We start from the raw sequence: 22,919 nt of genomic DNA, 5'->3' as shown, positions 1-22,919 counted from the left end.
CCTTTATTTCATGCTGCAGCAGCGTGAGTATCTCTCACGAATGTTGTTCTTTCTCTCTGTCTCTCATGCAGACACACACACACACACACACACACACACACACACACACACACACACACACACACACACACACACACACACACACACACCTACCTGTACATATCACAGACACATCAGTACAGTACGACAAAACATTATTTTGTTCTTGTGAAGAGACCGGGTGTCCATTTGTATTCTCATAGTGTGTGCTCAAGTGAGATCTAGTCACAAATGGTCACTGGGAGACATCCAAGATCCACGCCGATGCCTGGTGTGAACAGTCAAACTCTTGTAGGCCCTACACACAAGGGATATTTACCATGTGGTGGTGGGGGCCATCTTTTCTGGTGTTAAGCACCCCCTTGGGGGTTAGAGAGGTGACGACCACTTCTTTACTTCTTGTCTCCTCCCATTCTAAGTCCTAACCCCCTGTCTTCAACAACCGGCTTTCTCCTAACCCTTTTGTTGATGGATTATTGGGGTTTTAGAGACACACACACTGATCCTTCCCTCCCCTATCAGAAGCACTCCGGGGTTTAAGATTAGAGCACAGAGGGGAGACCTTCACACAATGATCTTAATTACAGACGCTTTCTATGTATGGCCACTAAATTCCCCCCATTTGTGTTACTCAAAATTGACCACATGCACAGCACTAGTTAGGGAATGTGGGTTTCACAGCAGGAATGTTGAACTTGGCAATGTTTTTTTTAGGTTTAAAAGTTGACTGAGAGCAAACATTGGCATATCTAATAATCATGACAGTAAAGCCCAATTTATACTTCTGCGTAAAGTGCTCTGCGTAGGCTACATAGAGACTCTGCGTCGACGCAGAGACTGTCGAAGAGCCTCTGCGTCGTCTCCGGGTGCACGAAATATTTTTTAAGTGTCCGTCACTCCGTCAAGGGACTACGGAGACGGCAAGAGCTGCGATTGGTCCTCAGGACATGCTGAGCGAAGCTGCTCTGTGCCGGCTCTCAGTGCGCTCCGGGCGTCCTGACAGAAGCGGAGCTGATCCCCGCCGATAATGCCGCTGCCGAACTATAAATACGTCACATCTTAACACCCACAGCACATGTTTAGACCCTAAATGGCCAATTTCTCGCCTCAAATTATCTTAAAACTGCGTTCCGTCACACAGAAAAGTGAGAAACGGCCACTGTTTCAACAACAACAGTCTTTCGCTCTCTTTCTTTCTCGGACGCCATTGCTCACTGTAGCCAGAAGCACAACAACCTTGCGCAGCGACCCCTACTGATCGGGCGGGAAATTGCAACGAGTGTCCGTCACCACGACGCAGAAGTATAAATGCTCGAGGCGTCTCTGTGGTGACGCAGACGGATAACGCATACGCAGTCGGAGAAGTATAATGTGGCCTTAATACTTGCTAAATGACCCACGCAGAAATGACCAACGACAATGAAAAAATGGTCTGTATATTTGGATCTTTTTTGTATCTTCTCGTCTTAATGAACACTAACACAAGCTGCTTGACATGACAGTAAACGTTCTTACATCCATCCATGCAAAAGCTGCTGGCACAGCCCTCAGGACAACATGGGGTTAAGTGTCTGCATGTGAGCGAAGTCAGGAGTCCAACCCACAACCTTCCATTTGAAAGACAACTTGCGCTATCCAATTGTATCACTCTTTGCAATAAAGAGAGCTTTCTATCAAAAGGATCATTGTGAAAATGGAAAATCATTCATATGTAATGTGTGCGATGTCTAACTAGCCAACATTCATTTATTTTGAAGATTAAGATCCATCTGTATTGCAAACATGTTTTTCTTATCTAACATTTATATTATTATCTATATATCTGTAACACCTCATATAATTTGGTATTGGTCAACAAATCAATTCCAACAGATTTAGTAAATTAATTACTGCTCCATGTAATGAATGTTATTTAAAACATACACACATATATCTGAAGATTCTGAAATTTCTCCCCAAAACCAAATCTTTTGCAAACCATCTGTGTCCTGATGTTTGGGAATCACTGCTTTATAGAACATGGGATCTGCTAGATAAAAGCTTTCTGTTTGGGGAACTGCTTATAAAGCAAATAAAGAGCTGTTAAAATATTTCCATACCCATTTCCATCAATCTACAAATATATGATCTAGTGGTTCCTGCACATTAACATTTTTAGACAATGTGTATTTAAACACGGTCTTTAGACAAGGTAAAATACACATGTAAAAAAATCTCATAACTTAAAATTGTTTCAGAATGGCATTTAAATGTTAAATAATCAAGGGATGTAATTAAGAGTTATATTTGTCTTGTTTTTCTACTTTTATTCTCTATCATATTTCAGATATTCTGGGATATCTCATATTTTGTACAGGAGTGGCAAACAAGACTTGGGCTTCAGCTTATTCCTATTCTTGGTGACTGTGCAGGAGGACACTGTGTGAAATGCATCTGTGTAAATGAGTGTGTGTTTTGTCAGTTGCACATTCACTCAATTTGTTATTCATTTTTCTTTATATTGTTGCATGTGAATGAATGAATGATTATCAAAACTATATTGTATATCAGCTTGCATGATAATCCAGAAAACCACTATATGCAGTAATAAATACAGACCATTACCTTATTTTGTTTCTTTAATGTTCTATATCTATGTGACATGTGAGTTAGTTGAATTGTTTCCTGTGTACCTACTAGCTTTCAGTAGATTTATTTTTTTAACCTTTATTTAACCAGATCGGAAAAAAACATTGAGCATGACCTGGCCAACAGGTCAGGAGCAAATGTCACAATATGTGTCCATACTGTGCTAACCTCTGAAAGCTTACATACTGTATATGAAGGCTGTGTTTGTTTCTGTTTTTGAATATAACTTGAAAATTGAATTGATGGTGTTTTAGAACCAGTTTTTACAATTAACTCAACTCAAAGTTCATTCATAGAGCACATTTAAAAACAACCGAGGTTGATCAAAATACCCCCCAAAAACACTTAGAAAGCCTAAAAACATAAAAGATTTAAAGCGGACCTAGACCGGAAGTTCCAGTTAATGCTGTTGTTTAGTGTGTATCTGCATCATTACCTTGTTTAAGAAGCCCTGAAGGTTCTAAACAAACAGTTCAGCCATTGCTGAGAACACTGTGTTTTATTGTAATCTCAGGCTCAGCGAGATCTCTGAAAAAACCCGGTCCGGTTACGTAAACTTTGGTTCTCCTGAACAGCAGATCCTTCTGCTCTGGGCACTAGTCCGGGAACATCCGGTTGCGTACATTGAACCGCAGAAGAAGAATAACGTCCGTTGTGGAGGTGTTTCACGAGCGACAGTGTCTTCTGACTCTGGGTCTGACTCTGGGTCAAAGTCATAAAAGGGACTGCGGCGGGGAGTCGTGACGAAGCTATTTTTAAACATTGTTAAAACAATTTTTGATAATGAGTAGCAGTGTATCCACCGTTCCAGAGGGGGGAGCTGCGCTTCTGAGAGCGGGTGTACTTCCGGGTACTGGCCAATCACAAGACTCTGTCGTCTGGGTGAGAGAGTTGAGTCTCAAATCTTGCGGCTGGGAAACAGCGTCAGAAAAGAGGATTTCTATCGCCTCGTTTACAGCAACTAGGAGGTTTTTGACCATAAAAACAAGTTAATGTATGTAAGTAGACCTCCATAACTAACATATATGTGCAACAGGACCACTCTATGTGAGCTTTAAAAACATCATAGTAAAACACATAAGAAAAAAAGTAAAAAAAAAAAAATAAAAAAAAAAAATAAGGGGAGTCCGACTCAGTCTGTATTAAACATGATGGAGTAAAAGTAGGTTTTTAAAGAGGATTTAAAATGCTCAACAGTCTGGGCGCCTCTAATGTGCCAGCACAGGGTGTTCCAGAGCCCAAGAGCAGCCACTGCAAAGTCTGTGTCACCTCTGGTCTTCAGCTTTGTTTTTGGGACGTCTAACTGCAGCTGATTAGCCGACCTACGCGCTCTGACTGGGCTGTGTAGGTGCTGCATTTCAGCCAGATATTGAGGAGCCAGTCCATTTAATGATTTAAAAACAATTAAGAGAATTTTAAAAATCCTAAAAAGAACTGATAGCCAGTGGAGTGAGGCCAGTATCGGTGCCATGTGCTCACGTCTGTGCTTCCAAGTCAGAAGGTGTGCTGCAGCGTTCTGCATGAGTTGCAGACGAGACATCGGTGTTTTATCGATACCAAAGTAGAGAGAGTTGCAGTAATCCAGCTGCGAGGTGATAAAAACGTGGCTTACCCTCTCCAGATCTCTATTAGAGACTAGACAGACTATTTATGACAATGATATCCCGAATCGCAATGTTCACACAATCCAGTACTTCCAACACATTTAAGCACACAGACACAAACACACACGGACATGCACAGCCCACACCCTCCCTCCATATTGTGAGTAAATAGGCTGTCTCCTCCTCCACAGGTCTGTATCCACCTATGTCTGCCTCATCCCTGGCACAGCTGCTCAGACACCATCTGTCTGTCCTGACCTGTGATTGAGTCTGTGGAGGGAGGGAGCCTATAAGTGGTCAACAAAGGGGTCTCTGGCATTTTGCCAACCCACTAATGACAGCTAAGCTCCAATCGTCTCTCCTGTGGACTCTTGAGGTCTCTCTGTGGTGTTAGGGTATTGATATTGTACTGAGTTGCAAAGGCCTTGGCAGCCTTTTAATGAAGGCTCAGATTGATCAGGCAGAACTATGGGTGATGCTTATAGGCCACCAGGCTTATAGGTGACCTCTCCCTCTGCTCTGTGTCACACACACACACACACACACACACACACACACACACACACACACACACACACACACACACACACACACACACACACACACACACACACACACACACACGCACGCACACAGAGAGAGAGTGTTGTTTTGTTGCTCTTGGGACACTGCATTGTCCTCCTATCCATTTACACGAACTAGACAAATCTGTATCCCTAACCTTAACCTTAACCACAATTTAAGCAATTTATTTATTAGTGATGTTTAGTTTAGTATTTTGTTTAGTGAGTATTTAGTTTTGATTATTCTTAATCAATTTATTTGATTTTATTATGATTACATTTCTATTAGTATTCTAGTTTATTATTTGTTTAGTTTAGGTGTTTCTTGTTTATTATTTGTGTTTTGTTTCATTTGGGCACATTAGCAGGGCACCTGAAGTCATATAGGTAGGCTGTCGGTAAGGGACCAGCATGCACCTGGGTGGGAAAATGTTTTTTTAACGCAGCGGGAGACACACAGGAATGTTCTTTGTTCTTTTGTTTGCTCGTCTTTTTGGTTAAATAAACCACATTTTCATTGAAATTGGACTTTTGTTTTTCCAACAGTGGTGCAACAGTGGCCTTTTGATTTGTATAATTTGAAGTTTGATTTGAAATTATTATTTCTTTTGACAAATGGGGACTACTTCCTCAGATATGAGGTTATGCCTCATTAGGACCAGGTTTTGGTCTCCATGAGGACTATCGGTCCTAACAAGGCCAGTGTTCAGTGTAAAGGCCCAAGCACATACATGCAGAAACACACCCTTTCATTATGTTGGTGTTTTTGAAGTGTTCATAACTAGACAACACAAGTGCTAAAAGTAGAAGTAGCTACTTTCAGACATGAATTCCAGATGTCCAGAGAATTGTTCATGGACATCATCCAGAGTTTGCTGTTCACAAATGAAGAAAGTCTTAACCACAGGGCGATCTCAGGAGGATCCAGTGGAGGTTGTGAAGCTTGAGCTAGCAGGAGGCAGAACATTCACCTGCTCACTTGCTGGTTTCGCACATGAGCTTACATTATTTGGAGATTACATAACGGAGCTGGCAGGAGAATATCTCTTCACGTAAGGTCCCTCCTAACAATCTCCACACTTAAAACTATAGTGCCTAACTTTTAAACATAAATAAATACATTAGATTCAAACCACTGTCAAATGAGTCCACACAGCTCCACATGACTCTGTGTTTGTCAGTATAGCAGTGTTCAGATCTCATGTCATAGGATTTGATTTGTTTTATGTCATGAGCAAAATACTAAGACACACTCATGAACACTTTCAGGAGTGAATTCTACTGCTCACAAGTATGGCCATTCAGCAGTTTGATGGTAGAAACACTTCTTGTCCCTGCTCTGCTGTTGTATTCACAAAAATGCTCCCTACATCAGGTCTGATAGTATTGCTTGGTAAAGTACAGCAAAACACGACAACATTACACAAAACACAACATAACAGAATTATATCCTGATAAAGTATCTGCGATGACTTCCTGATTTTAATCATTATTTTTATTATATTAAATATATTTGTGAAATACACCAAATATTACAACATGTATTTGATATATATTGATTAAAAATTATATGTAATAAACACATTTATATTTTAAAAAGTCACTTAATAACACTAACTTATTTATTTATGTTATAGCTGAATTGGACATATTTATAGTAAATGTCATTGTTTCTAATACATATACAAATATTCTTCATTAGACATGAAAGAGTGATTTCTTTGGCCAGGTATTATCTGAAATGAAAGGTACAAAGTATTTTAAGATCATGTAATACAGATAAACAGTCAATGTTTTTATTTACAGCGCATTGTGACAATTGTCGCTCTCGTTTGAGAAGCACACACTCTGAAAAGTAAATGTTTCCTGAGCCCAGAGAAACAACCTGTGTGCAGCTTTATAGCCTAAAGATACTGCCCAGCCTTACACAATATAAATACAACACAGACAGAATAATAAGCAACAACAACGTTACACACTGCGGCTTTACATGCATGTCTGAGAGCAGCTATAGAGATACTAAGTTTGATAAATATTTAAAGGTCCTGTCTGTTGGCCTCTATAAAGCCATTTCAACTTCCCATCCTTCCTCCACCTTTCCACCTGTCTCACTGCACAGGCTTATGTCAAAGTCACAGCTGTAGCCTCTGGGACTCCACTCTGTCCTATTAGCCTTCCATTAGGAGGCAGTCAGAGAGGCAGCCAGCTGTCAGCCCCTCTGTGCTTGTGATCATGACCCCGTCTCAGACTCTGGACCCTCAGGGATGTACAGCGGTGAACAGGGTGCAGGCAGAAATGAGACTTCTGCTCACTACTCTGGGGAGAAGACGCTGTGAGTATTTCTCTGTGGCCTTTACTACTGCAGCGGTCAGGAGACTGTGACTCTGCAGGCATTTGGCCACACTTAAAATGTGATCTGAAAAATGTGAAGACACGGCCAATCGTACTCATATACTATAAGGAGAAACAGCTTTGGTATGAACAGGAAGCCTTTTGAATATACTGTTAACAGCAGCATGAAAAATGTTTTCATACATGCGTCATACACACACATCAAATACCGTCTTTGGTAAGGGTAAACCCTGTCCAAGCCGTTATAGCTCGCAGTGTTTTTTATTGTGTTAATTGTACAGCTGTAAGTGAAAAAGAAAGATACTCTTAAAGGGACACTGTGTAGTATTAATGGGTTTATATGACCCAAAATCCACTTTTGTATACATATTATGTGTTCCTGCATTGTCTAGTCGCTGTATAATATTCTGTGTTTCATTTTCGTAGTGTTTCAAAAAGTCATGTAAAATAACATGGTCACGGGCCGCTACTGCATTGCCACGACGCCATGTTTCTACTGGTGCCTTCTATAGACAAACGCGAGAGAACGAGACGAGGCTGAGAGCGGATCATTTTACGCGTTTAGAATGAAGGACCACACGTATTTTACAGCGGATAAATGAACACCAGTACCTGACCGTATGCCCGCAAAGAAAAGGAAAAGCGTCGCTGGAAAACATGACCGTAACAAAAGACGGCAGAAATGAACGAGTGAACATCTGTGTTGGATTCCCGAAGTGGAGAGCGCTGATGAGGGACAGAGGGTTACGCACTGATGGCGACCTCGCTCGTTTTCTGCTGGACAGGTAATCTCACATACTTGTTACTTTTTGCGCGATGGCAGTCACTAAACACAGGTTAGTGTGTGTGTGTTGTATTACTGTTCGCCCTCAGCGGCACCGGACGTATATCTTGGCTCTGCAAATGTAAATACGTTCCCTGCTAACCCCATCTCCGAACGGCTGTGTGAAATAACTATCATTACAAGTTATTGTGGTGACAGTTTGTGTGAACATGCACCTAGCTCGCTAGCTCGCTATTAGCCATTAGAACGCTAACACAGTATGAAAAAAAAAAATCAATTAATTTCGCTATCTTACATGTCTTAGACCAGTGCTAATATGATATACAAAAGACATACTTATACATCTGAATAAATACTAGAACCTCATGTGCTGACACGGAGAAAGACGACAAGGACGACATTTGACCGGCTGAGGATACCGTAGCGCTCAGGGAAGGGAGGGGGTGAGCAGAGGAGCAGTTCGTTGATTTCAGCCTCTCCTCTAGATGTCACTATAAACTACTTACTTCACCTTTAACAAATGTGTGTGTTGCACTCTTGTTGAAAAAAAGTGAGCACCAATGTACTGAATTTACATAGGTGGAGAACATTTTTTTTTGCGATAATGTTCTTTTCAAGGATCAAGATGTTCTGCGCACACTGCTCATGGCAATCTGCTCACTCTTTCTCTCTCAGTTCTCTCTCTCTCACGCTCTCTTCTATTAAATATGTATTAGCAACTCCTTGATCAGGGTCATCACCCTTGTGTTGTAATTAGTGCTGTGTCAGTGCGCCAAGTGTGCCCCATTTCACTAATGGAGTCATTACAGCACCATCAGCCAGCTCTCTGACCTCAGCCCCCATCTTCAGCCCACCTTTCACACTGTTCATCGGACAGGACAGGGAAATAGACACAGCTTTTCAAGAACGGGGGGATTCATAGATGCCCATAACCTTTTACTGTGGATCACAGCGAGTGAAAAGGTCAATCAGATTCATGAGGAACACGTTGTGGATGAACGTCTGAACTCAATAACTGTGGTACAGCACCAAGGGCTCTGTTGCCCTCTTCTATACGTGAAGCATAAAAGCATTAAAAATAAATGGGAGCGAAGCCATTTCAAGACACACATAAAAATGTCCTGTAAATTCACAGGGTAAGCAGACAAGAGAGCGACAGCCTGCTGACCAGGAGGACACAGACTGGAGGAGAGATTCAGTTCATTATCCCCATAAGTAAACACTACATTTTCAGCACTATAATCCACATCACATCAGCTATATCACCCCTATAATTACATCATGTTTGCTGAAATATTCAAAGACACAACTCACTCACACATTCTTCTCGTGTGAATCATCCTTCGCCACAGTTTTGACGTTGAATATTATAACATTGGAATCTGCCACATAACAAGAATACAATATATCCTCCTGTTCATGTTTCAAAATCAATTGTAGGCCAGTTTTATTTCTTTCCTTTTTTTTTAGCTGATATTTTATAACGGCGTCCTCTTCAAACTGACAAAAACATTTAAAATAGGTATTTCCATATACTACATTTGATTTAAAATTGTAGTATATTGTACATTTTATTTAGATATTATGATATCAGATAGAGATATTATGATTATGGTGTCAACGTTGGCTTGAGGGAATTTTCAACATATGGATTTTAATTGAGTGTACCCATGTTCTCAATTACAACACAACACATTATGTAGTGTGGGATGATGCACAGTGATTGTATGTCTCTGACAACTGTGTCACGTGAAGTTGGCTTCATGGATTGTTAAACACTACTTGGTAAATGATGTGAGCCTTCAACCAGGATCTCCACCAAACAGGGTGGGCTATGATGGCATCTTTGGTGTCATCTTGTGTTTGGTACTCTTGTTAAACATGGCTTTGATTAAAAGCTATTAAAGCAATTATCTTAACAGCTGGAGAAGCAATGGTAACATGGGACATTTTGTGGAAGGATGTAGGATGTTTGAAGAAGATATTCTTCTTTAGCGCACATATACACACAAAACCTTAACCAATGGGAGCTGGCACGCGACAGAAGAATGAACTGTTTCTGTGTTGTTACTATAAAGCTTGGTCAGAGTGGAGAGTGGCCTGTCTGTGTGTGGTGGTGCAGGTTGGCACACTCACATGGGGCTTTATTGGGGTGCCATGCTGAGAGTCAGGCAGCATGCCCAACGTTGACTAAGCCTGATATTGCCTGCTGTCAGCCCATTCTGTGTGCACCCGGTGGAAAGAATCAATTAGGCTGAGCTCACAACAGAGCACTTTAATATTTGACTTTTAATTAGTGGGTAAAAGTCAGGCTGCAGCAAGCTAACACTTTATATCTTAAGGAATATGCAGTCAGGAAAATGTTCCCCATGTCCTCAAATATGCATCACTTGCTGTACATCGAAGAAGAATGTGAGGAATTAGTTTGAAACAAAACAACACACATTGACTTTTTTAATACTAGCTATTAAATCTGCAGGTAATTCAAAGCTATAATGATGTTCTTGTCACAAGAAATGTTTACTTATTGTTTAATTATTATTCCTAATTGATTAATAGTATATGCCTTATTTGTTATATTTACACACACACCAATATGTGATGTAATAATCACAATAAAGTCATTTGAACCACACTGATAACTGATGTTTTTGCAAGTCATAATAAGTCAGCTGTGCATAAATTATGCCAACATGTGCTACTGAGAGCAAAATCTGTCACACACACATATATACATACTGTATATATAATTATAAATCACTATATATACTGTTTTTGCAAACTCTTTGCCTCTGATTCACGTGATCATTATAGATAGATGAAAACATGGCTAGTTGGACACAAGGAAAAACAAAAACTGGTTCCCAGAGCAATGTGTGACCCAGTCAGACCTGGTATCAACATCCGCCCTGAGAGATCTGATGACAAAAGGACAGCAGTGAATATGTCGGTTTACACCCTGGATGTGTCTCCTGTGATCATGTGCGCTTTATGGTAGTAAACACTGAAGTCATTTCTGTTCACGAGGATAATATGATATTTTTAACCAGTCTGACTTTACAGATCATTGTGCTTGTGTATGTGCATCTGTACCTGTGTATCAGCATGAGTGACATGCAGAGAGAGGGAAAAAAGCTGAGTGGAGCTGAGGTTAACAAAGCACTACCTGCACTTAACTGCTGTGAAATGAGACCTGAAAAAATACATAATGTGACAATCAGAGTAAATATTATGGACTTGGCTACATATAAATGAGTGTAAAAATACTGTTCAGCAGCTTGGCTAAAACCAGACTGCATCTCAACCTCAGCTGAGATTGGGTATGAGTCTGGAAAGGGTCACCTTCCACTTTCAAGAGGTGTGATCAACAGACCTACAACCAATCAGACCAATGATCCGGATGATGCATGCAGAGAACAGAAAATCAGAAAACAAACGTGCATGTTGTTGTTTTCTGGGAACGATGTCTATCCAGTAGCTGCTCATCCTGGATGTATAAAAAAAGCTGCTAGACATTGCCTCTCTGTGGTCATCGTGTTAAGCCAGTCAGTCACCAAAAAAATGGGCATCCTTGCCAGACATGTCTGCAGAGATTCAACTAGATAAACCCAAGCTAGCAGTTTAGAGGATGTCACTCGAGGAGGCGGTCTTTAATGTGTCCTGGGGACATATTGTGTTCACACATGCAAAATACATGTTGTCACACCAACACACCACTCCAAATGTGCTTTATGTGATCAGACCTGAAGACAGATTCAGATGTTTACTTAAAGCGGACCTAGACCGGAAGTTCCAATTAACGCTGTTTTTTAGTGTGTCTCTGCGTCATTACCTTGTTTAAGAAGCCCTGAAGGTTCTAAACAAACAGTTCAGCCACTGCTGAGAACGCTGTGTTTTATTGTAATCTCGGGCTCAGCGAGATCTCTGAAAAAACCCGGTCCGGTTACGTAAACACCGGTTGTCCTGAACAGCAGATCCTCCTGCTCCGGGCACTAGTCCGTGCACATCCGGTTGCATACATTGAACGGCAGAAGAAGAATAACGTCCGTTGTGGAGGTGTTTCACGAGCGACAGTGTCTTCTGACTCTGGGTCTGACTCCGGGTCAAAGTCATAAAAGGGACTGCGGCGGGGAGTCGTGAAGAAGCTATTTTTAAACATTGTTATAACAATGTTTTGATAATGAGTAGCAGTGCATCCACCGTTCCAGAGGGGGGAGCTTTGCTTCTGAGAGTGGGTGTGCTGAATAGTACTGGCCAATCACAAGACTCTGTCTTCTGGAGGTGAGAGTTAAGTTGAAATATCGCGGCTCAGGAACAGCATCAGAAAAGAGGATTTCTATTGGCTCGTTTACAGCAACTAGGAGGTTTTTGACCATAAAAACAAGTTAATGTATGTAAGTTGACCTCCATAACTAACATTTATGTGCAACAGGACCACTCTATGTCCGCTTTAACTAATTTCAGGTGTGATTGGATCACTCAGGGCAGATGAGAAAGTCAGGTCTCAACAGGTCTATGAGTCTATGCATGATCATTTCATGATTTTTCAAAATTTGTAAACCAGTGTATATGAGTATCTAGAAATCTTCACACAAATCTACTGCCTCTCCAGTCAAACACCAGCTACAGCATTCAAATCTTTACAATCTCACCTTCTGATAAACACTGGGGTCGTCACCTCATTGACTTTGTCTCTCCACCACTGAAATCGGCGTATGAGTGAATTGAGAGGCTCGACTCACTGAGTGCCTCGATTCACTGAGTGCCTCACACAGCTGCAACTTACTGTCATATTCACAACCAGGCCACGCCCCTGCCTGCACTGCCCTCCACTCTCCCTCATTCAGCTCTCTGCCCACTTCTTGTCATTTTTCAACATTAGACATAGGATTGAGTGGGACTCAGAAGAAGGGGGTTTAGTTATCTCTTAAGTAATCTGACATTTTACATTTTGATGATGGAAGACGCAGACACATCTGTGAGCAAACAATCAAAAAACTGTAGACAGAAATATGGAGTAGCTGCAGCAACAAAATCACACATCACACCATTCAAGTCAACTCTCTATGTGTGTGTGTGTGAGAGAGAGAGCGAGAGAGAGAGAGAGAGAGAGAGAGAGAGAGAGAGAGAGAGAGAGAGAGAGGTGAACAGCCTTACCTTCTCTCCTAAACAAGCTGTCGCTAATGTTCTCCTTTCCCAATGAAACCCGTCTCTGACTGCCAAGTCCTGTAAGCAAACACAAAGTCCACACAGATGAATATTCTGACAATATGTAACTTCCAATTAAGAGCTCAAAAAAGAGTCAGACGCACCTACTATCAAAGGTATTTTAGCTTGGTTTAAAAAAAAAAAAAAAAAAAAAACTCCCATAAATACTGTATGCATTCTGATTTATCTCAGCCAGATGAGGATCTGTATGGAGCCTGTATAACAGATGCAATGTGTCGTTCTGAGTCCAGGTGCCATGCAGTCCCACTGCTACGCCCTCAAACATGCGCACGCATGCATGCACGCGCACACGCACACGCACACAGTGAGGACAGTGACATATAGACCACAACATTGTGAACAGTAGGAGTATGTCACTCAGAGACCACACGTGTGGTTTGTAATTGCGTGTTTCTGATAAGATAAAACCCATATTGACTGATGTTGTGACGCCTAAGATCTACCAGGTTTAAACTGGACCTCAGTCAGAAACTGTTTTTATCTCTCAACCTTACAGCTTGTTTGTAATGCCATGTAAAACTACAGTTGGCCTTGTTTTGTGTTTGCCTGTAAAGGCATTTTGACAGGAGAGAGACAGTTAAATCCAGGCTCTGATTGGACAGGTGTCAGCATATTCCAGCATGTGAACCAACCTATAACACTTCTTAGATCACATCTTAGATCTCTCTAGACTGACATCATCTAATGTTTCATATGTAATACTTTGGGAAATGCTTTGTACACACCAATGAGGCGATGCACACACACACACACACACACACACACACACACACACACACACACACACACACACACACACACCTTTGGTATTTAAACCTTGTACACCCACATATATGTCAATGCCATGGCAGAGCTCTGATCCCAGCTGCTCTACATGAGCCTGCTCTGCCAGACACTCAGGCATCAAAGAGAGGTGAGACTGGACACCTGTGTCTGTCCATCTGCAGATTAAACCCAATCTCTGACTTCTGTCAAGGCGTACATCTCACTGTGAAGCATATTCACAGATAGTTTACCACACTTGAAACCAGGGAGAGAAAACAACAAAAGAGGAGGAATTGTCCTACAACAGCATCAAAAAGGGAGAAACATCATTTATCTGTCCAAAAATGACATCCAAATAAACCTACGTGATTCAGCAGGCACCGTGGGCTGTGAACAACTCTTGGTCAAATAAATTAGTGACAGATGTAATATAAATGAGCAGAGAGGAGGGGTAGGAAGAAGGCGGGGATTGAAACAGGCTGCCGGTGACAAGGCAGTGTGACAAGTGTGGCGACTGAGAGAAAATTTGGCACCTGGCCTTGTCCTTGATGTGAGTAAGAGGATGATACATCAAGAAGTGACAGGGCAGAAAGATGGTTATTACCTATGCAGGCAAAAAGGAAGAGGAAGAATCACAGAAAAATACTATTTTTAGCAGCGGAGTAAAACGATGGCGGGGTCTTAATTTAATATTCCTTTCCATTCAGGGCTCATGTGGCAATGAATCATGTATTTAGAACAATCGTGTGTTCTTCTTCACAAAAGCTCGAATGACATTATAAAACAACAACTGCCTTCATTAACAAATAACAGCAGCTGAGTGGCAACTCCGTCCTTCTGGATGAACTGGAATGAGATGTGTGTCTGTTCAAGCTGATGCTGATGAAGTTTGACTGGAAGGGTAAATGAGCAGGAGTCTGAGGCTGTGACTCGTGATGTCACTATGATGATTGGCTGCTTTCTCCCTGTTGAGCAGAAGGCTGATTGATATCAGTGGGTTGGAATCCTGGCTCTGCCCCTATTGATCCCTCATCCCAATCTTTACCTCCGTTCCAATTAAGAGTTCACTAAGCTGCCAGAATGGACCTCTCTAATGAATACCATCTTCCTGCCAACATTCCAATCTTGCCTTCACGACACATCTGACTAATAATAGTGGAATTAATCAGGATTTGATGAGGTGGCTTTTACGTGGTGGGTTCAAAATAGGAACATGATTCCCACAGACTATTAAACATGGGTGGACAGCCCAAATCACTCCACATCACTGGAAATCAATTGCTTCACCGGGCCAGTATTTAAGGATTAGAATGAATCGAGCTGGTTTGGAAGTAGAAAGGTGGGATGTGTCAGGAGAGGGAGATCAAAAGATTCATTAGATTAGAATTAGATCAAACACAGTCAGAAGTTTTGAGGACGGGGAAGGGGAGGAGCTTGAGAGAGAGAGAGAGAGAGAGAGAGAGAGAGAGAGAGAGAGAGAGAGAGAGAGAGAGAGAGAGAGAGAGAGAGAGAGAGAGAGAGAGAGGCCAACATTAGAGAAACAAAAATCATGAGCACCAGAAAGCTGTCAGACACAGAATCAATCTAATTGTCAGGTACACACAGAATGTGCCAGCCTTTATGTCTATCTCCGAGCTGATGGCACATCAATCTAGCTGCTGTGATGGTGCAAAAAAGCAGTTCAGTCACAGGTCAGTTGTGCTGCAATGTGCCCAGCCATAAACCCTTAATCCTACTGCTATGGTGGAGTGAGAAAATCCAATTTCAGAGATCTGTAATTCAATAAACCTTATTAGACACAACACTGGCTGTGACAATATGAGAGGGATGAGAGAGAGGTGTGTGCGTGTGTGTGTGTGTGTGTGAACTGGATATGAAGGTAGAGTCAGAATGTAGCAAATAGAGAAGACACAACTGCATCCCTGCAAGGTACCATGACCGGGTACAACCATGATGAATGGTACACGCACATGCACACACACACTTTTCTTTGTCATTTTTGATTGAGTTATACCCAAAAGTAAATTGATTGGCCCTGTCTGCATTTTTAAATGAAACATTTTTTCTTCCAAAAGCTCTTCTGCACTGGGCAATAACAGAATATATTTTCAGTATTTCCTCTTTGGTCTGTGCATTCCCTCCAAAACTTGCCATTGCCTATTATATTTTGGTTAGTCTGATTGGACGATATCACACTATTACCACTGCATCCTGTCCTCATTTAAAAATAACATGAATGGTCACTTAGAAGCTGCTTTCTGAGTGCTCTCATTGATTGTTTACCTAAATCCAGGAGAGTCAGGAGAGGAGTGGTTTGTTTTGCCTGACTAATGGACATCATCTCAGCACACACCTCACTGGCTGCATTTACTAAAAAATATTTAGCTTTTAAAACACATTCTCTTTTCTTCACTTAGACATGGTGCACAGCTGACTCTGCAGGTTTTCACCCCGTTCACTATTAACATTTGTCCTGAATGAATCACAAGTGTTCAGCTCTATGTTCAAGTTTGAAGGCTTTCTGCGTGTCTTCATATCCAGTTTCAAACTCAAAGGTATATCATACATATATGTTTTATAATACATATTATATTTGACATTGGCAAAATGTTTTTCTGGGCCACACAGTGGTGTAGTGGCAAGTATTGTTGCAGACACAGCAAGAAGGTCACTGGTTAAAATCCCTCTCTGTGTTGAGTTGCATGTTCTCTCCTTGTGCACGTTCTGAAAAGCAGGGCCCAGAGACTGTCACATTCACATCTACGGTACATTTGTCCAATTAACCCCTGTATGTTTATGGACTACGGGAGAAAACCAGAGTCCTTGGAGAAAAGCCAGATTGCTGTTATTTAAATAAAAAACTAATCAGCATGGATGGAGCCTCAGTGAGCAGTGAGAACTGAGACAGCATCAAGCAGTAGAGGAGACAAGAGGAATACATAGCAGGCCGCTAAATAAAAACTCTCAAAACTCACACATGAGGGACCCAGGTGGTGGTAGCAGAAAGTAACCTATCTTATAATCACAACTACACAGGTGAGACTGTGCTCATCAAACAGAAAACGGTGAAGAAAAATTACTTTGAACTTCAGCCAAATTTTGAAGGACTGGTGTGTGCTTCATTCTGTTGTCAATTATTCAGAACTGTAACAAAACTGTGGCAAAAGGCCACTGATAACACTAGGATCTGTGAGCTGATTACAGGAGATTGGAGGTAATGCAGAATTCAGAGGTATAGCAGGCATCTTTGGGACATCTCTGCTCTTTGATATTGCCTGTGGTGAGAAGGAGCCACCAGCTTCTGTCCCCAGAGACAGACAGGGCAGTGAAGCCCGTACTCTGTGGCCACTAGGTTGTAATCACATTTCCCAATGGCACACTTCAACTGCAGCAGCCCGGCCGTACAGAGGGAAGAGATTGAAATCTGATTGCCCTCATGTGTCCACACATGAATGCTGGGAATCACACACACATATTGAGCTGATAGGGCCAAAAACACATCAATGTGCAGCTCCTCTTCTGCTAAAGACTCATCTTCAGTTTGAGAAGCGTTGTCAAAGCCTCTGTCTCTCTATCATTAAAGCCGAGAGGAGCAGATTACACACTGATTTTCTGATGTGGCCTGATCTCAGGACCTGTTAGCAGCTCATACATAACAGATGAACAGAGGAAGGAGCAGGTGAGTGCTACTTACCGTCAGGCTACTTTGAATACATAGGAGCTGAATGTGAGTGAGTGAGTGAGTGAGTGAGTGAGTGAGTGCTTAATGAAACACTGGTTGTTTCTATGTTTCAGTAAATGTGAGTATATTTCAGTGATTAATTTTTTATTTGATTTTTGAGCTATAAGTCTATATATAAGCTTTACTTTAATATTTACTTTATTACAGATAGAAAGTAATAATTGAATAGTCTTGATCTTACTATGTAAAGTGCCTTGAGATAATGTATATTATGAATTTGCACTATACAAATAAAATTAAACTCTTTTGCTAATGACACGATGTGTTACAATTGCTCCTTCGGAGTTAATAGACAAAAAAAGGACCGTCAAATGTAAAGAAAAACCCTGAAATAAGATATTACATAATAATAATTGCAGCCCTTGTAGCTATAATGCAGATTATTGTCTATTCATCAATTAATTGTATGGTCTAGAAAACATCAGAAAATGGAGAAAGTGTAAATTGTCCATCTTCTTTGCTCAGCTTTGTTTTATTCAGGTCTTTGTTGAAGAGTGAATCAAATATGATGTATGTACAGAAGAAGGAGCAGATAGAGTGTCATAAACATGGAGTGGAAAACCTCATTTCCTTTATGTGCATCCTCTGCTCTTCAATATATCAAAGTCTTTTATAACTGGTGTAGCTATAGAGAGGATATGATGCTGTAAATGTTTAAAGACAGCAAGTTCAACGGTTAATGAAAGACATTAGCTTTAGGTTCCTCTCATCTCACCTCCCTGTGTCTAACCACACAGGGTCAAGGAGGCGGTAAAATGAGCTAACCTTGGCGCTGCTGCGGCCGCCTGCAGAGACTAGGACTGGTGTCACCTTGGCTGCTGTCACTGATATCTGCCTCCTGTCACCACGCGGCCCCTGTGTCCAGAGAAGCAGCTGCGTCCACAATAGGTTTGTCGATGGCACTTCCTCCAGAGAGGAGCGATAGGGAACGTGTCCTCTGCTTTCATCAGCTTTGTGTTTGGCATTAACATACGATACATATTCATGCTGGCTCGTTTGTGCATGGCCTTTTATGTACTGACCACACGGCCAGAGCAAATAATATTAACTGGTCTCAAGGTCATTATTTGCAGTGACTCAGTGTGTGTGTGTGTGTGTGTGTGTGTGTGCATGCCTAAATCTGTTTACACAAGTCACATTTTGGGGACGTATCTTCCTTATGGGGACAAAAAGCAAGTCCCCATAATGTGAATTATTACATTTTAAATCTCACATAGAGTGGTCCTGTTGCACATAAATGTAGTTATGGAGGTCTACTTACATATATTAACTTGTTTTTATGGTCAAAAAACCTCCTAGTTGCTGTAAACGAGCCGATAGAAATCTGTCTTTTCTGGCGCTCTCCTGAGGCGCGATATTTCAGACATAAATCTCACCCCCAGAAGACAGACTGTGTTGTGATTGGCCAGCCAGTGTAGAGCCTTCCCAACTGTCTTGTGTTTGGCTAATACCCGGAAGTGACATATTCAGCACACCAGCTCTCAGAAGCGCAGCTCCCCCCTCTGGAAGGGTGGATGCACTGCTACTCATTGACAAAACATTGTTTTAACAGTGTTTAAAAATAGCTTCTTCACGACTCCCCGCTGCAGTCCCTTTTATGACTTTGACCCGGAGTCAGACCCAGAGTGTGAGTGCAGCTGATTCATGAAGCCACAAAAAACACCCACTCATTAATGACCTGTATTTTTGTTTTTATCAGCTCCACCTCCAATCGGCAGAAAATCCAGGAAATAATAATATCTTATAATAATTATTATTCTTATTATAATTTTCTTTGCTTACAATTGTCTCTATATATGTGTATGAATGATGGTGGTGATCTGAGGGGCTGTTTGGCGCACATTGACAGCCACGCTTCCGTCAGTCTGCTCCACAGCAGCTGTGGCTATTGACATAGCTTACCACCACCAGAGAATGTGTTAATGAATAATGGGTCATTTGAAAAGCCCTCTAGAAATGTAATGAATAATAATACTAATAATAATAATAATAATTGTTCAGTTGTTCCTGAGTTTGAAGGAGTATTAAAAATGTATGATAGACGTTCCTCTGAATCTACATCTCCAGAGCATAGGAACGAGCAACGAACACAGATTCACGATCACAGCATCGGTGTCTTTCTGTACCTTTTGGCCTCCCCGCTAAGGGGGGAGGCGGGGCAGGTGGCAGTTTGATTGACAGATTCGGTCAGGCCGTTCAATGTGATTGGATGATGTTTTTATAGACCTGACAGTTTTTGTGACAATGCATTCATTAATTGGTTATTAAGAGGAATTTAAGTAATACAGTAAAAATGCTCCTGAATATCTCCCACCCCACTTTTAAGTTTAATATTTTCTTCTGATGTGTGTTGTGTTTTTTTTTGTTTTTTTTTATTGAAATGTGGTATATAATTAAACTTGACTTGACTAATTACCTTGTATTGATTTACAAGGTTTGATTTACAAGCATCCATTCATCCAGTTTCTACTTCTTTATCCTCCACAGGAGGGTTGCAGGGGGTGCTGTGCCTATCTCTAGCTGACAGGGCGACAGGCAGGGTTCACCCTGGACAGTTCACCAGTCCATCGCAGGGCCACATGATAAACCACCATTTACTCTCACACCTGCCTAACAGTTTCCATCCATCCATTATCTACCGCTTTTTCCTCCACCAGAGGGTCGCGGGGGGTGCTGTGCCTATCTCAGCAAACATTGGGCGATAGGCGGGGTACGCCCTGGACAGTTCGCCAGTCCATCGCTGGGCCACATATAGAGACAAACAACCATTCACTCACACACTCACACCTACGGTCAATTTAGAGTGACCAATTCACCTAATCCCCATATCACATGTTTTTGGACTGTGGGAGGAAGCCGGAGAAAACCCACGCACACACGGGGAGAACATGCAAACTCCTTGCTCCCAAACTCCCTTGTTCCGAAGTTGTTCCAAACGGGGCTCGAACCCAGGAACCCGGGTCTTCGTGCTGCAAAGGCAAGAGTGCTAACCATTACACCAACCGTGGGCCTAACAGTTTATAGTGTCCAATTTACCCTGTATGGGTTTAGGCTCTGGCTACATACATTTTCTTTTAACAAGACTTTTTTCAGAGAAAGACTATCTGCCTCTGGACAGGCATTTTAGCTCAAATTCAGAAGTAATCTGTGTCTATACTAATACACTTAATAACTAATAACACACCACATGACCATTCAGGTGCACAGCATGCACATGCTGGTGTAAACAGGAAGTTGATTTTCCTCTCTGAAGTTGTTTTCTTAGTTTCAGAGAAACAGCCATAGTAAAAAGTTTCAACAATGAGGTGAAACTGCAACTGAAATTAAGATTTAAAACTGAGCTTTTTGTTCACAACTGGTAATGATAAGAACCAGTGAAAGCAGGTAACTGTGTCATTGTTTCCAAAGGTCTTTGTTTTTGCTTGTCCATACTAAATGATGTCAACAGCATTTTATAAGCATTGGTAACAACTGCCTAAGCTGCAGAAGAAACAAAAAGTGAGGACAATAAACACAATAAAGCATGTCAACATCAGCAGAGAGTTTCAGAGATGGAAAGCTGGTCATCTGTCACATGTGCATGAACAAACCGTGGCACACAGCTGCAGTGCTAAAGCTCCAGAGGAAGAGCTGACAGGTAAACTTAGCAGGAGTGTCCTCCATCAGTCCACTGGCAGCTCAGTGGGAAAAGAGGCCAGTTGATGTGGGGGTTACAGCGTCCATGTCAGAGTGTGTTGTAGATAAATAATGAATGCTTAAAGAACAGATCTCCGAAGCTTCTTTTTCTCTCCATCCATTTCTCCATCACTCCACCCATCCACAACGCTACTAATAATTGGCCCCACAGCAGCTCTGCCGCTCTTAAACACCCCCACTTGGTGATGACAGCCTTTTGACCCATGGCAAATATTAACAAAACACTGATCGAGAGTACATTTACCACAGGGGCAGCAGCCATGTATAGACTACAGCAGTGGTAGCTGCAGCTGTTGAGATGGTATGTATTGAAGGAATGCTGAGTGGTGAATACTTCCAGTGTTTATCATTTTAAATAAATAAATAAAAGAGGTTCCCACACACCAGTCCTGTCTTTGGACAAAAGTACCATTTTCACTGTTTTCAAAACATTATAAAATGTCAAACAAGAAATTGTGATTAAGCATGAGCCAATACAGAGTAAAATCAAGCTATGAAAGCTATGGTGACTTCTGATTCTTTATCCACAGGGCTGTAATATTTCTCTCACAGCAACAGCAGCAGCAGCACACTATAGATTACATACTATAGTATAATGCTGATATAAAAATCCTTGTTTCCAATCCCAGACTGGAAACACAGCACATGACAGCAAAGTCCATCCTGCCAAAAAGGCTGGCTCCACCTGGCTCCACCAGATAAACAGCAACTCCTCTCCAGTCCACAATGCCTGCCCTGACGATCAGTGCTGTTAACAACTCCATGCATAAATCTCAGAGGCGAAGAGAAAGGTTCAGAGCATTCAAGTGTAAACTAGGGCAAAGCTACAGCACTGTACCTTCTATACACTTACACTGGAACCAAGTCCTGTGGAGGAACAAGCATTCATACACTACAGGAATACACATGCTGCTGTCTGTCATCTTCCAAAAATACACACACAAGAATTCACACACCTCTTCTGATCAGTCCAGCAGCATCCAGTCACGTCCAGTCTGTTCAGATGTGGTCCACTGTGCCGGCAGAGTGGGAAGCTGGTCTCACCCCCACACAGCCTGATGCAGACAGCTCACTGTTATAGATGCACTGACAAGTGAAAGGAGGGAGGCGTGGTTTCACATGAGATAAATAAAAGAGGGAGGGAAAGAGGGAGGAGAGAGGCTCCTTAAATCTACAATTCAATTTTTGCCCTCACTCGCTTTATGAGCGGTCTCTATCTACCTCTACTTCTTTTCTTTGAGCATTCTGTTGTAGAGTCTCTGTCCTCCTCTCTTCCCTTCTTCCTCTCTGCACATTATTTCCCACTGGCTCTCTCTGCTTTCAGTAGTTTCAGTTGCTTTTCTCATGTGTTGCTTCCTGTTTCAACTATTTCTCCTTTTCACGTTCTCTTCTGCCTTTTCCAGACTGTCATTCATGTGTGTGTGTGTGTGTGTGTGTGTGTGTGTGTGTGTATGTGTGAGAGAGAGAGAGAGGGAGAGGCAGCGAAACAGGGTAGCTTTGGCCATCTGTTGGAGTCT

General features: G+C 41.7%; 1 protein-coding gene across 1 annotated transcript in view; it reads right to left on the bottom strand.

Moving 5' to 3' along the window:
• The window catches only part of sulf2a (sulfatase 2a), a gene marked incomplete at its 3' end in the record, with an annotated part of 64,758 nt that extends 42,286 nt beyond the window's left edge, over nt 1–22,472 (bottom strand). Inside the window, exons 1-2 of the mRNA XM_083906400.1 lie at nt 22,359–22,472; nt 13,128–13,196 (exon numbers count right to left, since the gene is read on the bottom strand). The remainder of the gene's footprint in view (nt 1–13,127; nt 13,197–22,358) is intronic.
• Nucleotides 22,473–22,919: the final 447 nt, after the last annotated feature.

The sequence above is a fragment of the Microchirus variegatus genome (genome assembly GCF_963457635.1).
Source record: "Microchirus variegatus genome assembly, chromosome: 19".
In the NCBI taxonomy this organism is placed as follows: Eukaryota; Metazoa; Chordata; class Actinopteri; order Pleuronectiformes; family Soleidae; genus Microchirus; species Microchirus variegatus.
Note: the sequence above shows the minus strand (reverse complement) of the source record. Positions and strands in the feature narration are given on the sequence as shown.